The following is a 19366-nucleotide window of genomic DNA, read 5'->3' on the forward strand; positions in this document are numbered from 1 at the left end:
CTGTGTTCTTCCTGCTCAATTAGTTGTAAATTGTGTATCTTTCTGGCCTTAACTTAGGAAACCACTTTAACCTGTGATTAAATCCCAGTGAAATTAAGATCTCAGCACACATTTAAGGCTTAGCCTACACTTCGGTGTTTAAAAGAGTAGCTTAACAACATGCATTCCTGAAGGAATATTTATCATGGTAAACCAGCATTTCCCTATGAGTGGGACACAGACTCCAGGCAATCCACCAAAAGAGATCTAAGAGAACACGAGACACTGAAAAATTAATTAAATAACACTGAGACTACTTAAATATTCAACTTTTGTGAGGTCTGACGTAGTAAGTTTGGTAGCTCCACCCTTTCCATGCCCTGCAGGTGACTCTTGGCATTATCTCAGTGCTCCACAACCCACACTCCCTTATCATTCACCTTCAAGAATTCAGTCAATCTCTTGAAACACGCATGGAAATGATGTATGCTTATACTGAGAAATGCAGAGATGCACCATTCAGCACTCCTATCTGAAAAAAACAGTATAATTTGTAGACATGAATATATATTAACATATACATGCATATTTGTGGATTTCTGCTTTTACTTTTATGAACCTGTGGAACAAACTTTGCGACACCAGTATTTTCTTCTTCCCAGGGGAGTAAGGGTGTATATTAACCAGGTAAACATAGATTAATCTCTGTATAGCGTCTTCTCTGACATTTTGCTAAACTGAAAAATTGGCTGCATCATTCTTATTCTGTGCTTTCTAGCCATCCATAACTGAACTGACTGCATGCTGGAGGTGGGAAACTATTAGAACCTTATATATGCGCTATACCATCAAAGCGTGATACAGCTCACGTGGTTCTTCCCCGGTGCCCTTCCAGGCATTGGGGCTTACAGGGTATGTTCCCTTCTGGAAAACTAAATATACTCCACATTGTTTAACTAATGCTTTATCTTCAGAAGCAGGTTTTCCAATAAAATAGAAATATAAATATTCTGCTGTGACTTCCTGTGAGCTCCCTTATACCATAGCGTACAAATGGCTCTTTTCATTATCTGATGTCACGTGGAAAAGGGACTGAAAGAAAGAACACTTATGCAAGATGAAAGGAGTGTTCATAGTTGCATGTGATAAAACTTTCCCAAAGAGATAACTTAAATTATGAAGCTTATTTTTTTCATTGGCATTATGTTCATCTCTTACCGAGACATTTAGCCACTGCAAACAGTAACTGATACTGTCTGCAAATATGATACACTACCGTGGGTGTTGTGCAAACCAAATACAGCCCACAAGACAATTCCTCTCATACCATCATTACCATCTTGTACAATCTTGGAGTGGAGATAAAAGGAAATGACTAATTCAGGAGGTGCATGAATCTCAGCAGAAGTTGTTGCTTCCGAATGAAGGAGTGGTTTGCCATCGCTTGGCAAGAAGAGACTGGCATATCTGTCCAACAGCAGCTCCAGGGTTAAAAAAGTGGAGAATGAAGGTGCACGAACCTCTGATAAACCTTCTTTGCTCCTTCTGGGAATGGGTTGCTGCTGCAATAATATTATCGCAAGAGCTTGTCCATAGAGAGTTCTGCCACTGCTGCATGTGAGTGCAGAAACACGTTGGTGCAACCTCTCCCTTCAGCCCTGGGAAGGCTAAGAGCCTGGTGAGACCAGCGGAAAGACGGAGCTTCTACTGAATGGAACAGCACGGTACTGTCCACTATGCCAATGATGATGTACTCTTGGCAGGTGATAAATCATGTCAGCCTCCATAACATTTCCATTGCGATTATATCTATGTATCTATTTATTGTGATGTTTTATCTTGCTGGTTTTAACTATGATGTATTAAAACACGGTGCAGTGTAATCCAAAAGCAATGAGGCAAGTAACTGTAAAAGCCAAAATTAGGATAAAGAGAACAATGTATTTCAAATTAAGTGGGAACAAGATTACTTGTTAGCTGAAAATAATGAGCACCTTCAGTGCCTTATGTGCATGCAAATGATAGGTGTGCCAAAGGAATATAATATCAGCTGACATTACAAAACCTAACACCACGGAAAACAAGAGAAATGCACTGGAGAACCTAATCATTACGGAATTAAAAGAAAATCCCCCCAAAATCAACATCACAAGCAAAGAAGTCTGCTGACTGAACCTGCCGCTGCATAAACTCAAAACCTGGCAGCGTCCTATAAGACGAGGTGAGCCCCTGGAATGGGATGGCGAGCCAGAAAAAGGCATGTAGTTAAAATGTTCCTTACAACTACAGGTTAAAAAAAAAAAGTAACAAATCTCAGAAGTTGATTATAATCTCATTAACTACAGAAAGCAGAGTAGTTGACGGAAACAATCACACGCTGAAAATTTGAGACCAATCACAGAAAAATGTAAGCACTTGTCATTGACTTTGGATGAGACCATTAACAGCAGGAAATCAGGCAGGTATTAAATTTCAGCTGAGCTATTATTGCTAAGGTTTTCTTTGTAAAACAAATGGGGCAGTACTTTTAACGTACATCAGAAGTACTTCTTCCTACCACTGGCTCGTGTAGCAGTTTTCAAAACTCCCTTGTCACAAATAATGACAAGCAGTGACTGTCAAGAAAAGTCAGTTAATGAGTTTGCTGAAAAGAAACTGCAGCTGAATGCCTCACTTTCACTGCACGATACATTACCAGACAGTTGGTGGTAAATCTATGAAACAAGAAACATGAAGACTAGTATCATATATACGGTTAACCTCACTCTCAGAAAAAATACTGCACGTATGTACAGAAAATGGACCAAATTTTAAGGATCTGAATCCAAATTATGGGAATTTACCCCCTCATTCAAAAGCTGGGTGACTGTAAGCAGGTAACCTGCTTTCTTAACTTTTCCAAATGTGCATGTCTTGAAGTTGAGAGAGCAAATAACACATTTCAGTTATAAGAGCCTATCTCTGCTCATTGGTCTTCCTACCAGCTTTGTAATAGCTCCAGACTGCATGGTGCCTAAAATCCAAGAGAACTATTCAGGTCACCTATTATCCATGGAAGAGCTTAAAATTTACTAGAGTTTCCACGTCGGACTGCAAAATTTTCTACAAAGAACCACACACATATTTAAAAGTATCCCAAACTGAAGTCTTAAAGCTGTAATTGAGAAAGAAGTGCCTGAAGTCATCCCCTGAGAGCCCATTCCCCCACCTAGCATCCACGAATAGCACTGAATTTAGCTCAAAATCCATTTAGTACTCCCAGCTGACATTAGCACTTTCATCCCGCCTGTGGAGACAGCTCTTCCAGAAGACTGCTCTAACTAGCAGTCTAGAGAATATCTTAGGATGAGGTCCATATCCTCCCTCCTCATACCTCTCAGTAACTCACTCATGAGATAGGGAGAGTATTTACATTTTGCATTACAGGGTTAGGTAAACTGCATACATATAAATGGAAACAGAGTTTTATTTGCAAGACTTTTAGACTTTTCATTTCTAAAGAGTATCTTCAGCAACGAGATAGAGGGAATTTGGGTCTGTTTTTGTATTCTTCTTGGTTCTGCCTTTCCTTTCCAAACAATAACCTAGTTGCAACAAGAGGGATGGAGAGTGGCCTGTATCCCAGGGCGTTCTGCCATTTGCTCATTCCTTTGGAAAATTAGAATCAGTCGGTTCAGCTTAGTCAAGACTGAATAGGTCCTAGAAGAAATATCTCCATCTTCCAAGGCAAATGCACGAATCGTTAGATTACTGTGCACAAGGCTGCCACTGCTATGTCCTCCACTGGTAGCTGCCTTGTTCTGAAGACACAAAACATTATTTTGAACTTTGAAGTTATGCCTACAGCATCATAAAACACAAGACCAAGGAATGGACTTGAACACAGCACTACATAGTACTTCACTGTTAGCACAGGCTTGGCCAATAACAGCTGTCTAGCATCATCTGGAGAGGGCACATGCCGAGAACCACCCCTGATAGGAAACCTGGGTGCAGACACACTGGTTTTTGGGAGTGAGGAGAGAAGAAAATGTAGTCATGTGAACATGAAGCAGGGGCCCTTTATGGCCCCTACTTACTCGTAAAAATGTCTTGGTGGCCAGAGATATTGCCGGCAAAGGCAAATCTGCTGAATTTTCAGATGTTTTTTTAATAGTGTTTTCTACTGATGAGTTCTAAGTACTTCTCCATTTCAGCATATGGGAGTCCTGGATCAGGTGGCAGCCCTAAGCAGTCGGGGCAGAGAAGTCAGTGCCTCATACAGGTGCCCTCAATCCCTTTTTACAGGGGCTTATAGTTTTTCACTGACTGCGGAAGAAATGTTGCAATATTTTTTGGCACAGCAGTGCTTCAGTTCCAGATATGGAAATCACTTTTATGTACAACAGTGAAGCATGGCGTTTTCAGCTTGTCTCTTAAAGATATAATTTCCTACCTGAAAAACTTTGCAATGAAGTACTCTTCAATGTACAGAAGCATACACATCTGTGAAAGTATGCTCCCAGGAATAAAAATCTATAAAATCAAAATATTGCAACAAGCTAGAAAGCAGTGCCCTTGGCTGCCAATTCTTTTTCACCACTGTGAATATTGACACCAACATTTAGGAAGAAAATATTTGTTCTGTGAAATAAACTATTCTCTTATTTAATGATACTGCATTCATTTTACCCCTTTAACAGATAAAGTCCAAGCGATCCATCTTGTAGGATTATGCTCCCATCTGTGATCTGTAGTGATGGCCCAAACCTGGCATCTAATATTCTCCTCTGATACACCACCACTGCATTAGTTTGGTCTTTACTGCCTCCCCCTTGTGTGATCTGATGTCAGTAGGTTCATGATTTAGCTCTATCTGGGCCTACAATCAGCCTCAGAGAAAAAAAATATGTCGCTTTCTTAGGGAAAATGACCTCTGTCTTCCCTACACCTGGAAAAGCTGTCTGGGTCTAGACATTTAACCATTCCTTTATTTCATGACCTCTTCAACTGCTGAAATGTGTGGGTTTTTAACATCAAGACAGCAATTTCCATTCAGCCAGTTAAAGCTATGCCTTCTTTTTTTGTCTCTGGGGAGTTGATATTGAAATAGTATCAAACTCAAAAGACACACCAATTTGAACACAAAATCCTAATGAAACCAGAAAACAAGCGGTTTTCATCTCATTGGAAATAGCTGTCTCCAGAGAAAACACCTTTATATATATACAAAATCTAAACTGGCCTTGGGAAGTCAGATAGTTTTATTCCAGTTCCAACAAGTAACTCTTCAAATGAGCGTTTAAATATCATGCAGTTAGAATTACAAGCCAAAATATCATGAAAGATACTTCAGAGACCGTATCAGCACAGTTGCAAAGTATTGAAATATTAGCTACTTCTTGACAGAAAAATATCCTTTCCTTCTCTCGTGCTGCTCATATTTTTCTATTTCAGGCTGACAGCCCTGTAGTCAACCACACAAGCTAGAAATCTCTCCTCGGTGCAGTTACAGGTTTGGAAATGCAGGTACTAGATCTCAGCACGTATTTCGAAACAATTTTTTTCTAAGATGAAAATAGTAATACTTTTGTTGGGATTCAATACCCTTTTTCAAATGCTGCTTTTGTCACACTTGGCTTTTTTTTTCCTATTCTATATGAACCCTTTGTAATGGCTGCTGGTATTATTCAGGCACTCTTAATAGTTCTTCAGTATCTATGGAATTACTTATTTTTAATGGCAGCACTTCCTAGGTTATCAGTTCTATCAGAAAGCAGCAATGGCCATTCTTCCTCCCGCTCCCACACAGAGAAAACAGTTCACACACTAAAAAATATACAGAATAAACATAGGTTTATTACAGCCTGTAAGTCATGCATACAGATTCACTTACATGCCACAGCTTTCAAAACATGTATTTCCTTTTTTTTTTTTAGGCATCTGAAAACATGCACTGTTTTTGCTTTGCAGTTTTTACCATGGGATAAGAAAGCTTTTTTGATCGGTCAAAACATAGTGTCAAAGTACCAGGACAATAAGCCATTAATACACAAAGGACCTTTTCTTTTACTAGGGTCTGCAACAGAGTATCATGTTAAGAAAATGCTGATGCATTGGATGAAAAGAGTAATACTTGTGATGCAATTACTTTAAGAAATCAATGTATTTTCATGTGTTTCTTTCACTTTTCATTTCATATAGATGATCAATAAAGATGGAATGACTCTTTTAGTATATTCATTCCAAAATCTGTGGCTAGATCGTCAGCTAGTATAAGCGATCTGCTCTGTCTTCAGCCTTTTCACTGACTGAGAATATGGCCAATATCTGAAAAAAATGTTTGGTGGAATTAGTGTAGAACAATAATTGTATTTCTGACGAGTAAGGCAAGGATTGGATGCTGATGCTGCAGGCTACTCAAGGATGGTTAATTCATGAACTATTTGTAAGACAGCAAGCTGCCAAAACCTCAGACATTTCCAACATGGTAATTCTGGAATGCTGTAGTAAATAGGAAAAAACAGATGTCATAATGTGTTTTATCTAGTTTAAAACTTAACATGTAATTAACTTAATGGTTTGACAATAGCTGATGTAGCAACAAATGTAATGCAATTAAATTAGTACCTCATTATGACAAGAAATTCTTCTACATATGCATTACCAAAAAAAGATCAGATTTTGAGACATTGGTATATTTTATGGTGACTAACTGTCCTTAAAACGCAATCACATGTAATACCTGCTTTGTGTTTCATCACTTGTGGAAATTATTTTATTTTTGTAACACTGAACTTTCTGTAGCCTTTTCATTACACCACTAGTGAAACCTGTTCCTTGGTTTATTGTTTCCAATGCCGTACCTAGGTGCTTGGACTTTCACATTCATTATGTAGTAGAAAGCTTTCATTTTCTTTATCTTTTGTACTGCTTGGCTGTTTGTCCGAAGTGGTGTAGGCAATTATCACCTTTTTTTCACATGTTCTGTGAGTATTTTTTACGGTAGACTTCAGGTGGTCTGTTTTATGCGCACGGCAGCATGTTGAGACAGAGTCCTGTTCATTTATTATTTTGGACTTCCCAAAGGTTTCTCAAGGTATTATTAGGGTTTCCCAATTGTTAGTGCTGCAGGATGAAAAAGGGCAAGAGTACACCGAAGCACAATAAGCTAAAAAAAAATAAAAATAAAAATAGAGTCCCAAAGAAAGACCAACACCCAACCCAGACATCCTTATCACAGAACAGTACTGCTTGACCTGCAATTTCTGTGACAGTTTCCTATGGGCAGTTTGTCTTCAAAGAAAGCAAAAATACATTTTGAGGTTATAGTAATACAGTCGTATTAAACAGAAAATAATTTTACTTCAAATTACGTAATTGATATTTTAAGTGACTCAAATCTTCCAAGCTCACCATGCCAGCACGTTCCCATTAAAGATACCGAAACTTGTTAGAGAGAAGTCTAAAAGGAAAAAGGAACTGTGGCCTAATGCAGATCCTACTAAAATTTAATGTGACTTTCCATTCACTGCCATAGATGAGGTCCTTGATGCTGACGACAAAGTGGCCTTCTGATGCTGTGGATATCTACAGCTTGGTTTTTCACTGTGCAGGGATATTATTAGGAAAGAGGGTTCAGTAAAAAGGAATCTGAAAACTGATCTAGTGCTGAGGAATGCCTTTTAAATGTGTCATTTGAACCTAGTTATTACTTCTGGGAGGTGTGAACGTTTTGCATGTGTCTTTGCTCAAAACCTGAAATCGACCGTGAAAAGTAGTAAAAAAGTTACGCAAGCCTTCATGCAATTAAGCAAAGTAGTTTCAAAGATAATTATATACTTTGGAAGCTGTACATCAAGATATCCAATAAAATGCATCATGTATCTGTGGGATGTTCCTTGTTTCACCTTACATTAAGGTCTGTCCATTTTCTGGATTTAAAAAACATCTATGAATTTATGTATATATTTAGATTCTGCACACTTAGATGATCTTTTTCGTCTCAAACTACATTTATTCCCTCATGAATGTTGCTCTATCTCCATTTCCGAAATGCTGAATGGGCAGATTGTTTCTAGCGAGCATTTCATATGAAGAGTTTATGAAGTGTGAACAATAGAGGACTGTCTAATGATTGGTTATCATGACTTTCAAAGTTAACTGATACAGAACCCTTGCTCAGGGAAAATCAGGGTTTTTTTTATGGCACCTAGCAGGAAATTTTAGGGAATACTATAAACTGACCAGTTTTAAGGAAGTAAGATGGATGGCCAACAGTAAAATGCTTACAAGCCGTGGTTATGTAATACTGAAGTGCTGTGCAATGCCTCCTTCAGTATGTTCCTTAATAGGAAAAAAAGTATTATATGGTGAAACTGATACATTTTTTCAAAATTTATTGGAGACCCTTTCCAGCAGGGGTCAGAATGAAAAAGGGAAAAAGTGGTACTTGCTGAGGCTGACAGCTAAAAGCACAAATCTATCAGTCACTCAGATGTGGTTTAGCATTCTTTTCAATGCAGATCATGTAGCCTCGATTTTCCAAACAAGTGCTGTCACCTACAATACACACCCACCTCGTCATTCTCGCTGTGTGTAGGCTGTCACACAGGGGCAACAAACACAGTTCCCATAAAGAACTTCCATCTTTGATAGCAGTTCAGAAAGGAAAAGCCACTGATCGGTGTTAGCACGCTCTATCCCCATGGCTTTTTGGAGGAAAAGTTCATTAGCTGCTTCGCATGCCAAGGGACCAGCTGTCCTCCAGCACATGGAGCAGCTCTGATTGACCAGGAGGACAAGTGGGAAATAAGCTCACAGCGGTGCCAGCACGGCATATGGTCATGTACCAGCTGTTTCTGAAATGCTTGCCAAATGGAGACCAGAATCGGCTTGGCTGTTAGGAAAATAAAACCCAACAAAAAACAACAAGCAAACAAAAAATTCCACCGTCGGGATTCCTAAGATCTGACCACAAAACCACAACTGTCAATTTGAAATGTCACACAGCAACTACGTGAATATTCAGAATAATCTGTCATTGGCTTGCATGCTCTGACTTGCTCCATTCAGAGAACACTGAAGTTCTGAGCATTTGACCCTTCTACAGAGCTTTCGGAGAAAAAAAAATATTATAGAAAGGGTGAAATAAGGTAAATGGATTCGTATTAGTGATATACATTACCAGCACATTGAGAATACATTCAAAAACTGAATGGAGATTGATTTAAATTGGTGTCAATTGTTATTACAGACAAATCCCAGGTGTCCTGCATTTTACTATATTTTATTTCTACCTTGAAAAGGGGAATTCAGATTCTGAGCTCATGAACAAAAGCAGATTTGATTGCGATTGGCGCAGGTCGTATTACAGCATTGGTGAAATGCTTCTGATAAACCAGTGCAATGACTCAGCAGAAAACAGTCAGCAGGATTTTTCCCCCAAAGCTTTTCAGTTTCATCTTTTCATAATAAGAAAACAACTTAAACAGTAATTAAACAGTTCAGAGAACGACACTGTCCTTCCATCACGGGGTTTAAAGCACTACTTTCTCTTTAGAGCTTTCCTTCGCTCCTTCAGGGTTTGGGGGACGCCGAACTGATTAACTCCACGTTCACATGACATCAATTACTGCCTCATCAGCATTTAAGAGAACATCAGTAGCTCATGTAACTACACAATCCCGCACAATATTTAACTTCAAAAACTTAAGCTTTTTGGCTAGCCTAATCAAATTTATGACTAAATTAGGTGCAAAGGATGTTCAAAAAAGGCGAAGCCTAGCTGAAACAAAAATAAGAGTAATGCTGCTCCTGTACCAGGAAATGAGTATATAGGCTGGGAGGCAGTGGTTACCATCTTGGCTTGCGTTCATGTTTCTTATGAGATGTATTTTTGTATACAGGCTTAACCTGTCAAAAGGCCTAAACGGGACAACATCCGGGGTGGGGGGGATCATCTTTTCAAAGATGAACTTGGTTCCAGGGACTGGAGATGTTTGCACAAAAGAAACTGTGTTAGCCAACATAGATGACATACTGCATTTTGGAACTCTAGGAACCACACGTTTAGCAGTGAGTAAAAGGAAGAAAACTCTGAGGATTACACACAGACAGAAGACCATCTTTGACGTTTTACATAACATTGACTTTCCTTCGACCCATGTGTATTCATACCTTTGAGAAATGTGAGGTGTTACTGTACACCTGAAAAGGGCATTATTATTTTCCCAATTAAGAAGCTTAATTAGTACTTTGGTGTGTCATCTTTGTCATATTTTCAGTCTTAGAGTGGCCCATTTTCACCCATCTACTATGCTAAAAATGTTGCTCTTTCATTACTCTACGGTTGTGTAAACAGTTCTGATTAAGCTGGCATTTAATCAATTGGAATAAAATTTTCCTGGCTCCCGAGGAGGTCACCTACTGAAACCGACTTTCAACAGCATCAATCTCCTAAAAGATGACTTTCATTTCCAGACGGCCCCTCGTTTGCCAGGAAAAAATAAACTTTTATTTGCCAACCTTGCCCTCAAGAGGCGCGAAGGATTTCAAAAGGCCCTCGCATGACAAACACCGCCACCGCGCTCCATCATTATCCCCCATTTCCTCCTTCGCATTCCCGCCCCGGCCCTGGGTGTTTCCCCTCTCCCTCGCTGCCAGGCCGCCAGCCCTCCCGAGGGGGCGAGGCCGGATCCCGCCGGCAGCTCCCTCAGAGAGGCGAGGTGAGGTGAGGGGCCGCCGCCCGCCTCAGGGGCACCCCGCGGGCCGGCGCCGCTCCCCTCGCCCACCGCCGAAGCGGCCCTCACAGGCGCTCTCCCCGCCGGCCGCCCCGGTGACTTTCAAACGCCTCGCCCGCCCCTTTTCTCCACAGGCGCCCGGCGGACAGCGCGGCGCTCTCCCGGCGGCGGGCGGGGCCGGGCCGCGGCTGTACAACCAGGGCAAAGGCATACTACCCGTCCTTCCCCCCGCCCGCCCTGCGCGGCGGCCCGCTATGGAGCCGGCTCGCCAGCGCCCGGGCACTACGGGAGGGGGACAGACGGACCAAGCCCCCCCGCTCGGCGCGCCCCCGGCCGCCCCGCCAGGCCGGGCGCGGCCCCGCAGTCCGGTGGGATGCGGGCCGCCCTCTGGGCGGAAGGATACGGGGAGGAGCCTGCGGCGCGGTCCGCCGGGGCGCTGAGTCCTGTTGCCGGGTGACGGAGCGACCGGCCCCCCTCCCTCCCCGTGGCGCTGGGAGCCGCCGCCGCCGCCGGTTTACGTAACGCCTCCCAGGGCAGGTCCCGGCTCCGTCCCGCCCGCCTCACTCGGGGACGGCAGCAGCGGGACGGAGTCCGCCGCCTCCTCCGGCTGCCAGAGGCCCCAGGGCCCCGCTCTGCGCCGTCACGGCAGGTAAATACCCGCCGCGGGCCCGGGGAGCAGAGGGAGGGACAGGGCGGGAGGGAAGAAGGGAGGGTGGCTGCCGCCCTCCCCGTGGCAACGGGGAGGACGGAGCCGGGAGGCGGCAGCGCCGGGCGCCCCCCCGGCCCCCCCACCCCGTTCCTTCCTGCCGCTGCGCTGAGGGACGGGCGGGCTCGACCCCGGGGCCCGGCCGAGGAGGCCCGCGCCGGCCCGCTCCCCCCCTCCGCTAACAGCCCGGGAAGAGGAGGAGTTGCGGGGCCGGGCCTGGCCGGCGCTGGGAGGACGGTTTCCCGGGACGGCGCGTCCCGCTTCTGGGCTGCGCCTGCCGCAGCGCGGCGGGAGCGTGCCGGGCAGGCCGGGGGCAGGGCGGGGGGGAGAGGGGAGGAAGCGCGGCGACGGGAGAGAGGGGCCGGAGAGGGGGGTGACAGGGAGGCGAGGGGCCGGGCCGGGGGGGGGGGGCTGGCTGCAGGCCGGCGGCGAGGCAGGGCTCGGGGGCGGGGCCGGGGGGCCCGGCCGGGGTGCCCCGGTCCCAGCGCCTGCCTGGGAGCTGAGCCCTCGCCGGCCCCCCACCCCCCCCTCCATCCCACCCGGCCCCTGGGGTCCCAGCCTCAGGTAAGCGGCTTGGGTCGGGAGGGAGGTGGCGGCCTGGAGCGGGAGCCGGGGCTGTAGTGCCTTCGGGCCGGGTCACGCCCGGGAGGAGAGGAGGAGGAGGGAGGAGGAGGAAGGCGGCACCCAGCAGCCACCCGTGGCGGGTGCCGGCCTGCGCCGATGTCACCCGGCACAGTGGGACGGGGAAAGCGGAGGATGCGGCGCTTCGGGTGAGGGTAGCGGGAGCCGGAGGCGGGCAGCCGCTTCCCTGCCCGGCCTGACCGTGCGGTGGAAGTGACAGGGCTTTCCGCAGCCACCTCCATCCCCCTCCCCGGAGCTGGCGGCCCGGCCGGTGCTGGGTATGGCTCACGCCGTGACCTTTCATCCTGTGCGTGACTGTACAAAGCGCCGGCAGCGGCTGCGGGGTGCGCAGGGGCAGCCGGGGCTGGACGCCTGGGGTCGGGGTGGGTGGAAACCACCCCTGGCCTTACAGGGTCTGGTGGGACTCGCTCCCCTCTTTTTTTTCTTTATTCCCCCCTTCGCCCTCCCCCTTCCAACAGCATTGTCCTTTAGGGGCCTATTGAAGGCAAAAGGCGGATAGAAAGGCTAGGGCTGCCGCTGTTCCAGGAGGAGGAGCTGGGCTGATAGGAGACTGATGGGAACCGCATCCTATGGCCGCTCGGAGCTGGGCGCCGCCGGGGCGGGCCCGGCAGGGCCGCAGCCTCTCGTTGGCAATGGGCGGGGTGGGGATGGGGGGGGGTGGGGGGACACACAGACGACAAGGTTTGGCGAAGGTTACAGCTGAATGCAGAAGTGACACGAACTGACACTTCATTCCAGCAAACTCATTGCTATCTTCTCCTCGCGTTGACTCGGTTAAAAGTATGCAGTTACTGAGTCGCGTTATGAAACTTTGGGAAAAGAGAAAGTGCGGAGCTTTTTTCCCCCGTTTTGCCATTGTTTTAATTGCTCATTGCAGTACCTGGTACTGATCTGAAGGGTGAAAATAGTATGATTTCCTTGTCCTTTCAAAGAAAAGGCATTCCTATATTGCAGTGTTTTCCGTATGTTAGTAATTTGGGTTGTACTTTATAGGCCTGGGATCAGAGGACACTGGTACGGGTACTTGGTGTTCCTCATGCAGACCCTTTTAGATGTTTAGGTTTCTACCCTTCTGTTGCACAGTGTATATTCCGTGTTCCTGGGATAAGTGAGATATGCTGATCAAATGTGGTTTCTTAGCTGTCAAAAGTGAGCTCGTGGTGATTCAGTAGATAATTGTGTAAAACAAACTACTTCACTGCAGTGCTTAAAACCCAAGTATTGTGGGCTTCTCGCAATCCATGGGAGTCTGAAATTGACATTTTTCTTTATTGTTTAAGACAAAAATGTGCCTTTTAAAAGTAAATGACATGGAACTTGATCATTACTTGACATGTAACTGTACAGATTTTATTTTGTACTAATCCTCCATCTGCTGTTTCTTGTCAGCATGGATATGCTAAAATGGTAGTGTGCAACCCCTCCCTTCCAATCAATAAAGCATATAATATAGGTATCAAATCTTCTGTTTTGATCATTGAGATGTAAGAGGGGATGTAGATAACTTGAATAAAATGAGTAGTACGCTATATATTTATAATGTTCTCAATTTTCAAAGACTAAGAATTATAGGGGAAATCCTGATTTGTACAGTCCGTTGAAAGCATCAGCAGTTTATATCCCCGCCATATTCTGCTTAGCAGATATTCCCACATGTACAGTCACAGAACTTTTATCAGTTCATTTGTTTTGTGCACAGCAAGGGTAATGGTTCTTTGAGAGCACAGATTCCGCAAATCTGTGTTGGATGCATGACCCTCTAGCTTTTCTGCTCATCAGCAGGGGAATCAGAAGGACGGGAAGGGGCAAACAGATTCTATGTGACCCAAGAGGAAAAATTGGAGGCCTCAAACTTCTCTTGTTATCTTAATATGCTGATTTCATAGCCAGCGTTCCCCACTGCTTTTGTTGTTGTTGCTGCCATTCGTTATTCTTCCAAGTAAGAGAAATTCCATAGGGGTAAGATGATGTCAGCATTTTCCTTTGCTCATTTGCTGTGCATTCTAGCAGGAATAGGGACAGTGGAAGATCTAGATACTGCTCATAACTTCATTATTTGTCCTTCTTGAGAATCTTGTTTCTAGGTGAATAGGGGGAATGAAGGAAGCCGAGAGGTTGGTTTTATACTTAGCACGGGTGAATTTTCTGTGGAAATCAGAATCTGTAGAGTCAGAATAGACTTTCTGCCTACTTAGCTAGAATCCTTGCAAAATCATCTGTCATTTTGCTGCTTCTTTAACCTTTGCGTAAAGAAGCATATAAAATTTGTAATAATAGATGTTGAAATTAGTACGTGTTAAATACTTCCTTTAAAGCCACCTAAACATTAAATGCCTTCAAAATAAGAAAATTGAGCTTTTTTTAAATATAATTGGGCTTTTCTATAGTTTGTGTAATTGTTTCGTGTTATTCTATTGCAGCTTGTTTTTCTTCTTAAGACATGCATTTATAGCGTAGGTTGCATACCTGACTGATAATGTGAAGACCCTAAAATTGTATAAAGGTAATAATGACCAGTAGCTAATAACTAAAAGTAGTAACTTATTACTATAGTAAGAGGAGTAACAGTGTCTGGTAAAGCAGAATGTGATGAAGACAGCAAGACTTCAGAATTCCTGTAGGCTAAGAGAAGTAGCAGGAACTCTTCTAGTTATCTGTACTGCTAGTGGAGCTTGGAATACAAATGATCTTCTAGAAGCTATTTAATATGCTCTGTTTATGGGGGTAGTTTCTTCTGTATTGTGGAACAGAGATTGGAATCCTTCATTTTAGTCCAAGAACAGTGACAGGCTGGTTAGGTAATTTGTAAATGTAATTATAGAAATGAGTTGTTGTGTTGTGTCCACCCCCCCAACCCCACCCTAAGAATTTTTTCCCAGTAAAGTCAATTTCATGATACCAAATGAATATTTGAATGCTCAGTTGCATTTCAATCTACAGACATAAAGAAAATGGGCTGGTAGGAGGGAAAACAATGCTTTTTCATAATTTGGAAATAATTTACCAGACTTTTTTAGGCAGAAATACTATGTAACTGCAGGACTGTCAGAGTGTTTTAGTAGAAGAAGATCTAGATGAGCTAGTTATAATATTTTTACTAAAAAGCATCTTGTTCTACTTTTCCCAAAAGTTGGTTGGGTGTATTTGTAATGGATGCTGAGGGATTGAATGTGTATTTCATTGGGCCACGGTGGTGGTTGTGGGGGTGGAGGAAGTGTTGAGTGTTTTGAACATTCAGTACAAAGATTATTCTTCCATGGACTTCTTACTAGAAATTATTTCTCAAGCTTAATTGGAAGCTACTGAATATTTTTAATTTTTAATCTGCAATTTCCTTTATAATTTCACATGCAAATGTTTGGGTTTACCTACATAAAACTATTCATTGATTATTTCTGCATCGTCTAGACTGTGTTTATAACTTAGCTTCTGTACATCCACTTTGGTACCTGTCTTTCCAAGAGATTTATTTCTAAGGCATTAGTGTGGAAATTTCAATTATAAAGGATTTAAATTCATTTTTCACTGTTGTGATGTTATATGTAATGAGTGAATTATATCCTGCTGAGTTTGTGCATAGCCTGTGCTCAGGCTTGCTGTAACAATCTTCATTTTTAATATAATTTGGGGGATGTTTAAATTTCTCTTTTTTGTTGTATTGAGGAGGAAGTTTCAAATACGTGGACCATGCTAATTTTACTTTTGTCTGTAACTTTTTAGGACTTATTCTAGAAAGGATTGCATGTGAAAATTTACACTCTGTGCAAATAAACTTGTTAATAAATAAAAATAAATCTGAATAGTTTTGTGTTCTTGTAACTTTTAAAAATCTTCCCCTAGTTACTATTACATTTATATAAGGAGCAAGGTCTGCTGGATAGAACTCTGGAGTAGGATTGAAGACACCTGCAGTTTTTTAACTGCTCTGTCACTGAGTGAATCCAAGCAAATTGTTTCGTCTTAATGTGCCTGTCCTTAAGATGCTGTATGGAAAGGAGGAGCTGTGTGCCTTTTATATGTTATTAAATTGTGTGAGTGGGGGTTTTTGTTGTTTTTATGGTTTGATGAACTAGCTTGGTTATAGAAGAATTCTGAAGGGAGCCATAGTTGCATTGCTGAAGAAATTTTGCATATATAGACTGTAGAACAGAGAGAGAGAGATAAGAGAGTAAGAGACTACGGGTAGCTGAGGGCCAGAAAAAAAGCAAGTTTTCATAAGATTGCCATTCTGATGTTAAAACTACACAGAGTTGAGTTGCACCATACGCTCTGCAAGGTTATTCCAGGTAGTGTTAGTTTAGTCAGGATTTAGATTGAGATAATCTTCAACAGTGAAGTGGGAAGAAGTGCTAAAACATATACAGAATGATTAAGGAAATAATGTTGGTCACTTAGCATGTGTCATATGTGCTTTTTAAGAAAATAAAGTGTTGTATTAGCCTAAAGAAAAAAGGCTGCTTGAAGCATCGCTAATGAAGAAATCAGTAATGCGTATTGCTGCTGTTGGATGAGTAATTAATTCTCGCTACATCTTTGTGACACTGTAATCTGTTATTACAAACTTGAAACAAATTTGAAGACTCTTGCTGAGTGGGAGTGCAACATTAAAACGCTGCATTGAATTTAGGACACTGGAGCATTTTGAAAGAAACAGAGCCAGCTTCCAGTGATTTGTCTGATTGATTACTTATGAAACTTCAGGAGAAGCTTTCACTGTTTCATGGTATTTTAATTCTGCTGGCTGAAGATTTTGAGCTAGCAACTGTTACTAATTAGCTAAAGGTTGCTGTTGAGTGACTTTCTATTCTCCTGGTTCTGTCTTCTGGGGTAGAAGTTCACTCTGCTGCTTTTTTGACTATTGCACTTAACAGTGAAACAGAATAAACTGTAGGAATTCTTGTTTTATTACAGTTTTTATGGCTGCTTTGCTGAAAGTCACGTTGAATTGTGTGGGGTGACACAGGAGTTTTAAAATGTTTCTATAAGCCCAGATAGTAGTTTAATTTTCATATTTATATAGATCATTTTTTCACCAGCTTCTCTGAACAGGATATCTGATCAGCTTAAGAGAAACCTCAGAGTTCCAGTTTTAGTAACTTTGTTCTTCAGTTGTGAAAGAAATGCCTTGGTTAACAGTACAGTAACTTCCTTGAAAGAAGTAACATAATGCTGACCTGCTGTTTTTGTAAGAGGTTTTCTGATGGTGATAGTTAAGTATTTTGCGTTTTAGTAAAATAATATTTCCAGCTGTCATTTGAAGTAGCAAACAGCAAATTTATTATTTTAAGAGCAGTATTAACCTGTCCTACCTGTTATGTTTGTAAACTTTTTTTTTTAAATAAGCAATAGTATTTTTAAGCAACACATTTAATCATAAAAGTGGCGATATGGTATGGCAACAAGTATCACCACTGTTTTTATAGTAAAAGAAGAAGAAAATGTTGACGGTCTTACAACATAAACTGAACAAACAATGCTTATGCAAATGCACTCAAGTGCTAAAATATATATTCTTTCATATGAATTGTTCCTCTGTTTAAAATTGCAGAGTCTCCTGGTCTCAGTTTCATAAACATATAGAGTTTAATTTACTAACATTTTGGATTAAAAATTAGAGGTAGTAGAAGTGCAGGAGAAAAGTATTTGAAACAATTTCCTTTGTAGGTCTGCCATATTTTCTGTATCAGTACAGAAGAATCACTATCTTCTCTGCTGGTTAAGTTGTAGAGCTTGCAAATTCAACTTGTCAGAACTCTTTGCGATTGCCCAGCCTCTTGTGGCTCACACATTTTGTACATTTTTACACAGTTATTAGTGAAAACATTGTCTATATGTGACTTCCAACTGAATTTATGGTAACACTTATTTTTTTTAGGAAAATATCAGTTGAAAAGACTGTATAGTTAGGCAATGGTTATATTTGTTTTTAAACCCTTCATGAGGCTATTTTAAGCTTTTCAAAAAGGTAGTAATTAACTCCTTGAATTGCAAACCAAGTATAGAAAACTTCAATAGTAAGTATTGAGAGAAGACCTTCATACAAATTAAAGAAGTTAATAAAATAAAATGTGTAGCGTGGTCGTTAACTGTTTAGATGTTTATATATATACCCGTGCTTATGGGTTATTAACTTTTGGAGTATAAATAGCTGGAGAAATACCATCACCTTTAAATGGGCAGTGGTTATTGGATCTTTGGAATTCATAATTCATTCTGCTTTTCCTTCCCCAACTGAAAGATGCAATGTATGCCTAAGAATGAATTGTATATTAATTGAAATAAATCTTGTATGGTTGCACCAAAAGAGTGGCCACTGGGCTACTTGGTGCTGCAGTAGTGTTCCAGCTGATGTGAAGAGCACTGAATATTTTATCAGGGTGACGCCACTGGTGGCCGGGGGGGGATGATTCCTTCAGGTGGCTGCCTGTGCCTCAGAGGAGGCTGTCAGCACCCCTTGGGGCACACTGGTCTCTGCATCTACACATGGAGACGTTTGAAAGTGAAGGCAAGTCTGTTTTAGTGGATGCACATGTAACTTGCTGCTCAGGCCTCCAAACCGTTGCCAGCCTGCTTGGGGAGGGAGTTCAAACACAGGCAAATAGCTGTTAGTAATAGGTAGTTTTTGAACTGCACTAAAAGCTGGGTAAATTGAAGATATCGGGAGGGCAGGAAGGAGGGTGATCAAAGTAGTCAAGAGCATATATCTGTTCTTTCCATTACTTGACTGCATCCTCTGTTGTGTTGTTAAACCCCGCATATATCCTAGGTGATCGAAGGGCCAGTAAATATAGTCCTGAAGATAAATGTCTCGGTGACCTTAAAACGTGTGTATCCTTTGTGATCTTAGTTACATTTGGTTTTGGTTTTTATTAGCTCCATTTATGTTTCCTCAAACCTGAGAACAAGTTACTGAAGTACAATGATGGTAATCAACGATGTGTGGTCTGTGGCTTGTGTACATAGTAACAGGTAGAGCTTTTGATAGTGTTCCTGTGAAGATTCTCATGGGACTGAAAAAAAAAAAAGGCTAACTGTCTCCTTCTTGATGTTACAGCTAGACAGGTAATTTCTCCCCAGGATATCCAGGCAATCCCTGTGTGTTATAGACTTGAGGTAAACGGGAGAGTGAGATGTTTATTGCTGGCTTTGCTCTGGTACACTGATAAGGTCTGCAATTTTAAATTGAAAAACTGAAATCATACCAATGTCTTCAATGGTAAAAAGAAATGTAAGAGTCTGAAATCCGACGTCAGTGATACTGAAATTGCACCGGTGGTTGGGGACTACTGTAAAGTATGAGCTGAGGCAATGTCTGTGT

General features: G+C 42.4%; 1 protein-coding gene and 1 long non-coding RNA gene across 7 annotated transcripts in view; one reads left to right on the plus strand and one right to left on the minus strand.

Annotated features, from left to right (window-relative positions):
* Positions 1 to 5797: 5797 nt before the first annotated feature.
* LOC128909814 (uncharacterized) lies at positions 5798 to 11067 on the minus strand. Its single transcript, XR_008466528.1, has 3 exons — positions 8538 to 11067; positions 6825 to 7129; positions 5798 to 6288 (listed from the first exon to the last, which is right to left on the minus strand). It is a non-coding gene; the product is annotated as an uncharacterized LOC128909814 (long non-coding RNA).
* Positions 11068 to 11215: 148 nt separating this feature from the next.
* KIAA0232 (KIAA0232 ortholog) overlaps positions 11216 to 19366 on the plus strand; it is a 71918-nt gene continuing 63767 nt past the window's right edge. For 3 of the 6 annotated variants that reach the window (XM_054202066.1, XM_054202074.1, XM_054202070.1), the window contains exon 1: positions 11217 to 11349. The gene's annotated coding sequence lies outside the window, so the exon portion shown is untranslated. Of the gene's footprint in view, positions 11350 to 19366 lie in introns of all 6 variants that reach the window. The other 3 variants (XM_054202073.1, XM_054202068.1, XM_054202072.1) reach the window with 2 other exon arrangements.

The sequence above is a fragment of the Rissa tridactyla genome, chromosome 5, assembly GCF_028500815.1.
Source record: "Rissa tridactyla isolate bRisTri1 chromosome 5, bRisTri1.patW.cur.20221130, whole genome shotgun sequence".
Classification (NCBI taxonomy): domain Eukaryota; kingdom Metazoa; phylum Chordata; class Aves; order Charadriiformes; family Laridae; genus Rissa; species Rissa tridactyla.